The following is a 9,473-nucleotide window of genomic DNA, read 5'->3' as shown; positions in this document are numbered from 1 at the left end:
TAGGGTAAGAATTTTGTATGGGATCCACAGGAGATGTGAGTTGGGTGGGTGGGTGTGGGGGGGAAGAAAGCTGCAGTTGGTGTTCTGTTGCAACTCTAGTTATGAAACCGTGGGATTGGATTTGGAGGGAAAAGGGGAGTGATGGAGTTCTTCAGTTGGCTTACCTATTTCCCTGTCTTGCTCTACTGGTGTGTTCTTTTTGTTTGTTTGTTTGTTTTGTTTTTTTGAGACAGGGTTTCCCAGTGTAGCTTTGCGGCTTTCCTGGAAATCACTTGGTAGCCCAGGCTGGCCTCGAACTCACAGAGATCCGCCTGCCTCTGCCTCTGCCTCTGCCTCTGCCTCTGCCTCTGCCTCTGCCTCTGCCTCTGCCTCTGCCTCTGCCTCTGCCTCTGCCTCTGCCTCTGCCTCTGCCTCCCGAGTGCCAGGATTAAAGGCATGTGCTACCACTGCCCGTCATTGCTGGTGTGTTCTTAATGAATGCTTGCAGGTGTTGAAGGCTGGGATGATGGGATGAGTTGAGGAAAGGAAGATTGGGAGAGAAGATCTTTGTGAACCAGTGGGGATGGGGTCTGACAGGAAAGAGACCACAACAGATTTTTTTTACTACACAGAAGGGGATTGACCAGGAAACTGAGACAGCAGAGGATGATTGGTGTGTCTGGGCATACCAAATGAGATCCTGTCTCCAAAACCAAAACAAACTCAATAACACCCCACCCCAAAGTCCACTCCCTTAAATACATCCTGCCTCCCAAAGGACATATTCTGAAGCTGGAAACAGTGCTGTCCTTATATTCAGGAGGCAAGAGAAAGCTGAAGTGACAGCCTGGAGTACACAGGAAGTTTAAGGGAACCCTGGGAAACATAGTTCCTTTGAGTTGAGGTTATTTTTCTTAAGTTACTTAATCTCTAAAAATCAAGCAAAAAATTCATGAAAGAACAAATAAAACAATGGCTGAGAATTATTTTTAAACAAGAGTTAAGCAGAGACACCATCATCAAGGAGAATATGAAGGTAATGAATAATATGTAATGATTAATAAAATGAAGTGGCCCAATCTTCATTGTATCTCCCAGCCTCCAATTTACATTACAGGTGTGTGTCTTCATTCCTCAAATGGATCTACCTACTTCAACTTAAGCAATAATTTCTTACAGATGTGTTCTCCATTTTGGGGTTTACTTAATTCCAGATTTGGTCAAGTTCAGAACCAAGAAAAGCTATCACAAGTATGTTTTGCTTCATGTGGTTATTCTTCCAATATGAGGGATCATGTCAACTTTTGCATAGCTATTATTCACTCTTGTTATGGTTTTACAATAATTACTACTATAAATACCATCAGGGGTGTTTTCCTTGTCAGTTGACTTAGTTTTCACAACTGAACAGCAGGTGAAGAGCTTATACATGGTGAGTAGGAAGCAGAGCCAGGTGGCTCTATGTTTTCCTGCCTTATATTCCATCCAGACCCACAGCTGACAGTAACCTTGTAAGTAAGTAAGTAATCTTTGCTTTCTTGATGGACCTGGTCAGGTATATTCTCAAAGACTATTTCTGTTTGTGTTTGGCTCCTTGTGAGAAAGTTCAGCCAAGTCCCTAATCACCAAAATTCCTATAGAATACCCCAACCCATGATAAACCCTTAGCCTTGCATTTTGGGGTTATAAAAACCCACTTCTCTCCAGGCGGTGGTGGCACATGCCTTTAATCCCAGCACTTGGGAGGCAGAGCCAGGCAGATCTCTGTGAGTTTGAGGCCAGCCTGGTCTACAAAGTGAGTTCCAGGAAAGGTGCAAAACTACACAGAGAAACCCTGTTTTGAAAAAAAAAAAAAAAAAAAAAAAACCACTTCTCCTATGTCCCTGGCTATTCTCTCAAACCTGGGAGTAGAGAGAAAACCTATTATAGCAGCTATAAAGCTAATTTAGTTTGACCCAAAATATTTGCATTGGTGGTTTTTACTCTCCTTCAGTGGTAATATCACTACCCATCTTGGCCCCTTTCCTGGAGTTGTGATATATTTCTTCATTCCTCATGTGTCTGTACCTTTTGTCATCTACCTGGATTAAGCAGTTGGAGTCTCTCATCATCTTTAATCATTGGAAAATGTGGCACCTTGAGGAGCCCTAAAGGATTCCCTGCCTGACAGTTGTAAATCTTTCTTCACTCCATTGTGGAGAAGCAATCCAATTTCCTGATGTTTATCTTGGTCAATCACCCCTCCTAACACTGTTATTTCATTTTGGCCTGTTGGATTAAGGACATCAAAACTTCAAAGTGGCTTAGGAGAAGTCTGAGCTTCCAGTTCAATGGAATGTTTGTTGTGGCTTCACTCAGGACTACTTCCCTTACCTTGGTCAGAATCTATACTGTGTAAATAACATGGTGATTGACAGGGCATTTTGTTAGTCCCTGTGTGGTAGTTTTAGTAAAATCATTATATGCTTGAAAGGCAAATCCATAACTACAATAGGTATCTACTTCTGTAAGGACAAAGTAGTCATCCTATCACCAAGCTGTTGGATTTTCAGCTTGGGGAAATGGTAACATCTCTGGGGCTCTGTGCTGATCTCTGCTGTTGGCAGATCTGGCATTTAGCAACAGCTGTGACCAGGTCAGTCTTGATCTCATGCATAACCTGTATTACAGCTACGATGGCTTCTTTAACCATGGGCATATGGGGCAATACCAAGGATGGCTTGGGGAGAGTCTGACTGTCCATCTACCGGGTCATCCTATCTACTTGATTATTGAACTCCTCCACTGCTTATGGCACGTTTCATGGGCATTTACAGGGGACAAAAGAATCTTCACATTCTTTGTTCCTTTGTGGATGTGTCCAAATACTTTGTCCTCAAATGTCTTTCCAACTTTTTGTAATTTTTTCCTTTTTGTTTTTACTTTTTCTTATGTCATACAGTACATTCTAAATAGTCTCCCCTCCCTCTACTCCACACAGATGTACTATTCCTCTGTTGCTCTTGAGAAAAACACAGGCCTCCTGGGGATATGAAATGAACATAACATAAGAAGATGGAATAAGAGTAAGCACAAACACTCATATCAAGCCTCGGGGAACCAAACCAGAAGGAAGAAAAGGTTTCCAAGACCGGACAAACAAGTCAGAGACTTCCCACAATCCCACGGTTAGGAGTCCCACAAAAGCACGGAGCTAAACAACCACAACATGTATACAGAGGACTTAGTACAGACCCATGCAGGCTCTGTGATTGCCTCTTCAGTCTCTGTGAGTCTTCATGAGATTTGTTCACATGATGTCTTTGATCCCTCCTACAATCCTGGCCTCCCCTCTTCCTTGAGGTTCCCTGAGTTCTGCTTAATGTTTGGCTGTGAACCTCAATATCTGCTCCCATCAGATGCTGGAGAAATCCTAACTGATGATGATTGGGCTAGGCACCAATCTATGAGTGTAACAGAATTTCCATTTGGTATCCTTTCATTGACTTTTGTGTATGTGTGTGTAGCAGTAAGGTTGCTGCACAAACTTTCACAGCTGAGCAGAACTTGATAGACTAAAATAAGATTCTTCAAACAGAAACACCACTGGTATCCACAAGCTGATTTTAGAATTTTTATTCATTTGATATTTTATTTAGGTAGGTATGGTCTGCAGAGATGGATGTGTGCATGGAGACAAGGGAAGGACTGAACAATGGTCTTCTGCATGAGCAACAATTGTTTTTGCAACTGAGTCATCTCTCCACTCCCACAAACTGAGTTTGGAAAATAAAGTCTTCATTCTCTTCTAATTCTCTTGTAATCAAATATTCATATTTGTTTTCTCCTTTGCTCTGAGCCCATGACCATATATATGTTCTGCTCAGTCCAATCCATAAGATTTCTCTAAAGAAACCCTGTTGTAACATGCTTAGGGCCAGCAACTAAAATGAATTCCAGTTTCCAACTCATTGGACAAAAATTAAAGCAGTACAGTAACAGGGTAGAGGCTGGGTAAACTATATCAGAGTCCAGACCTCCCCCTCCCCCAACCTGCCATTCAACTCATTTACAGCTGTATTAATGACTCAGCCACCATTCTGACTTTCCCTAGTTTCACTGGAAATGATCCACACATCCCATGCTCTACCCAGGTGTCATTTGTAACAACACTGGCTGCTGCTTCTGGGAGACCAGGTCCTAAGATCGCTTCAAGTGTTTAATAGGGTGCTCTAGGAAAGAGCAGTTAGCAGAAGCCAGGGAAAGGCATGCTTCAGCCACTAAGTGGAGATATGAGCCCACCATTGTCTTCCAGCCTGAGGTCTCAGGGATCTCAGAAGCATGAGCTGTAATGAAATCCGGTGCCTGGATTTTCAGCTGCCCTGAGCTGTGGAGGTCAGCCAGGAAGAGAGTTTGGGCAGCATTCTCCACGAGAAGTCCCTGCAGAGAGCATCCTCACACATGACCTTCAAACACTCCAGGCCATACTTGTCAGCAGCTGCCAGCACAGCAGCTGCCATGCTGTCAAGTTCTGGTGCCTTTCCGGTGTGTGGTAGTGTTGTGTTCCCCAAAATGTTGTACACCCCAATAAACTCATCTGGGGTAGAGAACAGAAAAGCCACTAGATACTGAAGCTAGAAAATGGTGGCACTCACACCTTTAATCCTAGCATTCCAGAGGTAGACATTTGTCTGGATCTCTGTGAGTTCAAGACCACAAGGATACAGCCAAGCATGGTGAATCATGCCTTTAATCCAAGAAAGTGAGCCTTTAATCCCAGGGAGTGAGGGTAGAAAGAGAAAGATATATAAGACGTGAAGATGAGAAACTAGAAGCATTTGGCTGATTAAGCTTTTAGGCTTTGAGCAGCACAGTTCAGCTGAGATTCATTCTGGATGAGGACTGAGAGGCTTCCAGTCTGAGGAAACAGGATCAGCTGAGGAACTGGCAAGGTGAGGAAGCTGTGGCTTGTTCTTCTCTGATCTTCCAGTGGTCACCCCAATAACTGGCCTGAGTTTGATGTTATTACTAAGACTCTTTAAGATTCCTGCTACACCGGTGTAAATGAAGCCCATTATTGCCTTGAAGACTTGTGGCTCTAGGTCATGGGTTTCAATGCGGTTCTTTCTGCTCTCCTCCATGTCATGTTGAAACATGGCTCTGAAAACTGGAGAGTGGGCTGCTAAGATGGCCTTGTGAGCCTGGAATTCCTGACCGGCTACCACCAGGCAGCATGCTGTCTGTGAATTGGGAATTCTCCCGCAGCTCTCCTAGCTCATCTGCCAATGTGCACCTTGGATCTTGGATCCCTGGCTTCCTGTTCTGGTCAGAGATGCTGAAGGAGTCCTGGACCATGCTCACCTTGCAGGGGAGGGTGAGCCCATCATCTAGGAGAAGCCAAGGTACATAGGAGTTTTCAAAGGATGTACTTTCTGAATCCCTACTCCACATCTGGCAGGAACCTAAATGCTCTTGGACTCCTCATACTTTGCATTTTCTCTCCTTCAGCATTTACGATCCAGAACTAGAACTTTGCCCAAACATGCCTCTTTGGACACTAGGTAAACTGACAGGTAATCTGCACTTTCTTCATCAACTCCATTTGGGTTTACTCTCAAACACCATTTGTCATTGGCTCCTATTGAGAAATTTGGGCTTCTAATGCTTTCCAGCATTTCCTCCATAATAAAACAGAAGTTGCTGATGGTCCACCTGTAGGAGAAATCCTGAACACTGATTTCTGTGTGGTCCCATCTCTGGGCTATCTCAGCTCTTGCCATTTCTCCTGCAGCTAGTGCTTTGAAGGTTCCACTGGATCCAAAATGAAGAACTGGCAACTGTTTCCTCTTCCCCCTGTGAGACGCAATAACAGACAGGGTTTATATTTTTAGTTTCTGTTTCACCTCTGGTTTGTCTTCTATGAGGCTGGAAGTTGGGTCTCTGAAATTTTCTATTCATATTTCAATACTAGTTTCAGAGAAGACAGTCTAGGCTGCTAGGGAATCTTATATCACTCCATTTTTTTCCTAAATTGAAAATTAGGTCAATATATATCTAGTTTTGACAATTATACACAACTTTTGAAAATTTTGGTACATATTATAAACTCATATCAAAAATGTTGTACTAGGGTTCTCTAGAGGAACAGAACATATGTAATGAATCTTTCTTCATATTAACAAAGGGGATTTATTAGAATGACTTAGGGCTGCAGTCCTGCTAATCCCACATTGGCTAGCTATGAAGGGAAAGTCCAAGATTACAGTACTTATCCATTCCAAGAGGTTAGATGTGTCTGCTGGTCTTCAGTATATGCTGGAATTCCACAAAAATACTCTCTAATGCCAGGGAAAGAATGGAATTACTGCAAAGTGAGATCAAACGGGCAAATAGCAAGAACTTCCTTCTTCCATGTCCTTTTATGTGCTTCCAGCAGAGGGTGTGGCCCAATTTAGGGTGTGTCTGCCAGCCTCAAGATCTAGATTAAAGTTGTGTGTTTTCAGGCCCTGAGATCAGGATTAAATGTTTGTGTCTTTTTACTTCCCAAGTCTGTATTTTAAGTGGATCTACCCACTTCAACTGAAGCAAAACACTTCTCACTGTTGTGACCTCCACTTTAGGGTTTTAGTTAAGTCCATGTCTAATTAAGTTGGGAACTAAGAATAACCATCACAAGTGTACTTTGCTTACTGTGGTTCATCTTCCATAAAATAAGGGATGGTGTCCATTCCTAGACTGCTGTTGTTGACTCTTCTAGGGATTTTACACTAATTCCTCCCATAAACATGATCCAGGAAGGGGTGATTTCCTTATCTGTCAGTGGTCCCAGTGTTCACAAGATGGAGGGCAGGGTGGAAGTATTCACACATATGGTGAACAGGAAGCAGAGCCAGGCAGGAACTTATGAAAGTGATTGTCTTCTTCTGCCATTTATTCCAACCAGACTCATAGTCCCCAAGATAGCTCCAACTTTCATTGGTGGTCTTGCCCCTCCCCCTCAGATAATCCTTCTTGGAAACATTCTTCTATATCCACTTAAGGGTGTGCTATGAGAAAATCCTTAGTGCTTGTCAATTCCATCCTGTTGACTGCTAAGATTCAGCTTCTCAATACTTCATAATTTTTATTCTCCACTGGTGAGTTCTGTCCTCTTTAAACTTTGAACTTGCATGCTTACACTGCTGGGCCTTAAAAGTGAGACAGTATTCTGGTTATCCAACATTGCAGAACATATCTGCTATATATCAAAGAAGAGGCTTAGGGATGTTTCCCCTTCTAAAAAGTGAGTGGTAAAATGCTTCCCACATCTCTGGTCTCTTTCGAGTTCTTCATGTTTTTGAGAGACTCACTATGCCTAAAAGGCACTGAAATATGTTCAATGATTCAATCAGCTCAGAAATTGCCAACCTAGCCCTCCATAAGTCTGGCTGTAATGTTGCTCATTCCTCAATATTGTTCATGTATCAGTTGGTTTTGAATTATTCATTTTTTTGTTTCTGTACCTAGACTACCCACAGGTGGCTGAAAAGTGTCATATGTGTGTCTTCACCAGTGGGTTAAGGTCATTAAAGTCAGGTCCCTACTCCCTCAAATCTGTCATTTGAAAAGTCTGTATTTGATCACTTCTAGACTTCTCATTTGCTTGAAAGATTGTTAAATGGTAAGCCCAGTGCTCCCTTGAGTTCCTGGAGAGTTGTGTGAAGGAGCTATCACTCACAGGGGAAACACATCATCTGAGCACGAATCATGGGCTCTGCCCATGAGATATCTCATTCCATAGAAAACAACCGTCAACCGTCTCCTACCAGCATGGAAAAAGAAGCTATGGTAGAAAGAAGAGCAAAGGTTAGATTATCACTGCAGGAACATTCTTTGCAATTTCTTACTACTGTGTTCATGAGGTGTGTAAAGTTCTGAGTCACTTGTGCTTGCCTGTGATGAGTAGTCAGCACCATGGCTTACTGAGAAGCTTCCAAAAAGGAGACAGGCAGTGAAGGAGCACAACACATTCTTAACATCATGTTGAATTCTCATTGGTTTATTTGGATTACCATTTTCCATATACTTTTCTTACTAATTCTTTGAGAATTTCTCTCATGCACACTATAAATCTTGATTCTGTTCATCCATGTTCCTCCCAACACCTCCAAATATACTCCCACTTTCTCTTAACTTCATGTCTTCTTTTATTTTGCTTCTTTAGTAACAGAATCCAATGTGTGCTGTCATTATACTTGTGTGTGTGGCCAGCCTAGAACCAGGGACAAACCCAGTAAAAGCTGACTCCCCTCCTGCCTGGACAGATGGATTTTCAAAGATGTTGCAAACAGCTCAAAAAGACTACTGAACTTTCTTTTAAATTGTATGTATTTATTTGTTTGTTTATTATTTATTTACTTATTTAATGGCTGTTTGCATTTATGTTTGTGTAGCAATTGTGTGCCACATACCAGAAAAGTCCAGAAGATTTCCTAGGACTAGAGGAATAGACAGTTGAGATCTTCCATGTGGGTCCTGGGAACTGAACTTGGTTCTTGTAGTAGAGCAGTCAGTGCTCTAAACATTAGCATCTCACCATACCAGTAGTATACTTTCTTAAGACCACACACAGTATGTTATTAAGGAGTAATTAAAACAACCCTGTTCTCTAAGCAGCTGTGCTAGTGGCCCTGGCATGAACTTGACACAAGCTATAGTCATCTGGAGACAGGAACCTCACTTGAGAAATGCCATCAGATTTTCTATAGGGCTGTCTCTAAGGCATTTTCTTGCCCCTCCCCCACCATTTAGTTTTTGTTTTTGTTTTTTTATGCAGAGTCTTTCTAAATAGCTGGGGCTGTCCTAGAAAGCACTCTGTAGACCAATCTGGCCCCTAAGTTACAGAGATCTGTCTGCCTCTGCCTCCTAAGTTCTGGGTTTAAAGGTGTTCGCCATCAGACCTGGCTAAGGCATTTTCTTGGCAATGTTTGATGTCAACAACCTATTGGGGGCAAAGCCACCCTTTTCCAGGTGATCCTTGGGTATATAAAAAAACAGCCAGTAAGCATCACTGCTCAGTGCCTCTTCTTGGGTTCCTGACTTGCTTGAGTTCCTTCCCTGACTTCCCCTTGTGATGGACTGTAAGCTGGAAGCTGAGACAAAGCCTTTCTTTTCCAAGTTGCTTTTTGTAATGGTGTTTCATCAGAGCAATAAATAACAAATTAAGACAGCAGGTTCATGAATTTTAATCATACCACCACAGTTACACTTTGGTCTTTTATAAATTATACTGAAAGTTTATAGCTGTCATCCATATATGGAGCACCTTCCATTTTGAACATTTACCACAGAAATGCAGTGAGATGTGCTTGGTGGTTCTAGGTTTCTATGGGAGGCCAATGAAAAAGGAAGAAAGAAAAGGAGAGAAAGATGGATGGATGACAATGTAGATCAGGTATAGAGAAATAGCCTAGTATGTGGGAGTCACTGATTTATGTCTCCAACAAGACTCGCACGTGCTCCCATGCAAGCACACA

General features: G+C 42.4%; 1 pseudogene; it reads right to left on the bottom strand.

Annotated features, from left to right (window-relative positions):
• Nucleotides 1-4,158: 4,158 nt before the first annotated feature.
• LOC118586199 lies at nucleotides 4,159-6,686 on the bottom strand (annotated as a pseudogene).
• Between the last annotated feature and the right edge of the window lie 2,787 nt (nucleotides 6,687-9,473).

This window comes from Onychomys torridus, chromosome 6, assembly GCF_903995425.1.
Source record: "Onychomys torridus chromosome 6, mOncTor1.1, whole genome shotgun sequence".
Taxonomy (NCBI): domain Eukaryota; kingdom Metazoa; phylum Chordata; class Mammalia; order Rodentia; family Cricetidae; genus Onychomys; species Onychomys torridus.
This window is presented reverse-complemented; position numbering and strand designations above follow the sequence as displayed.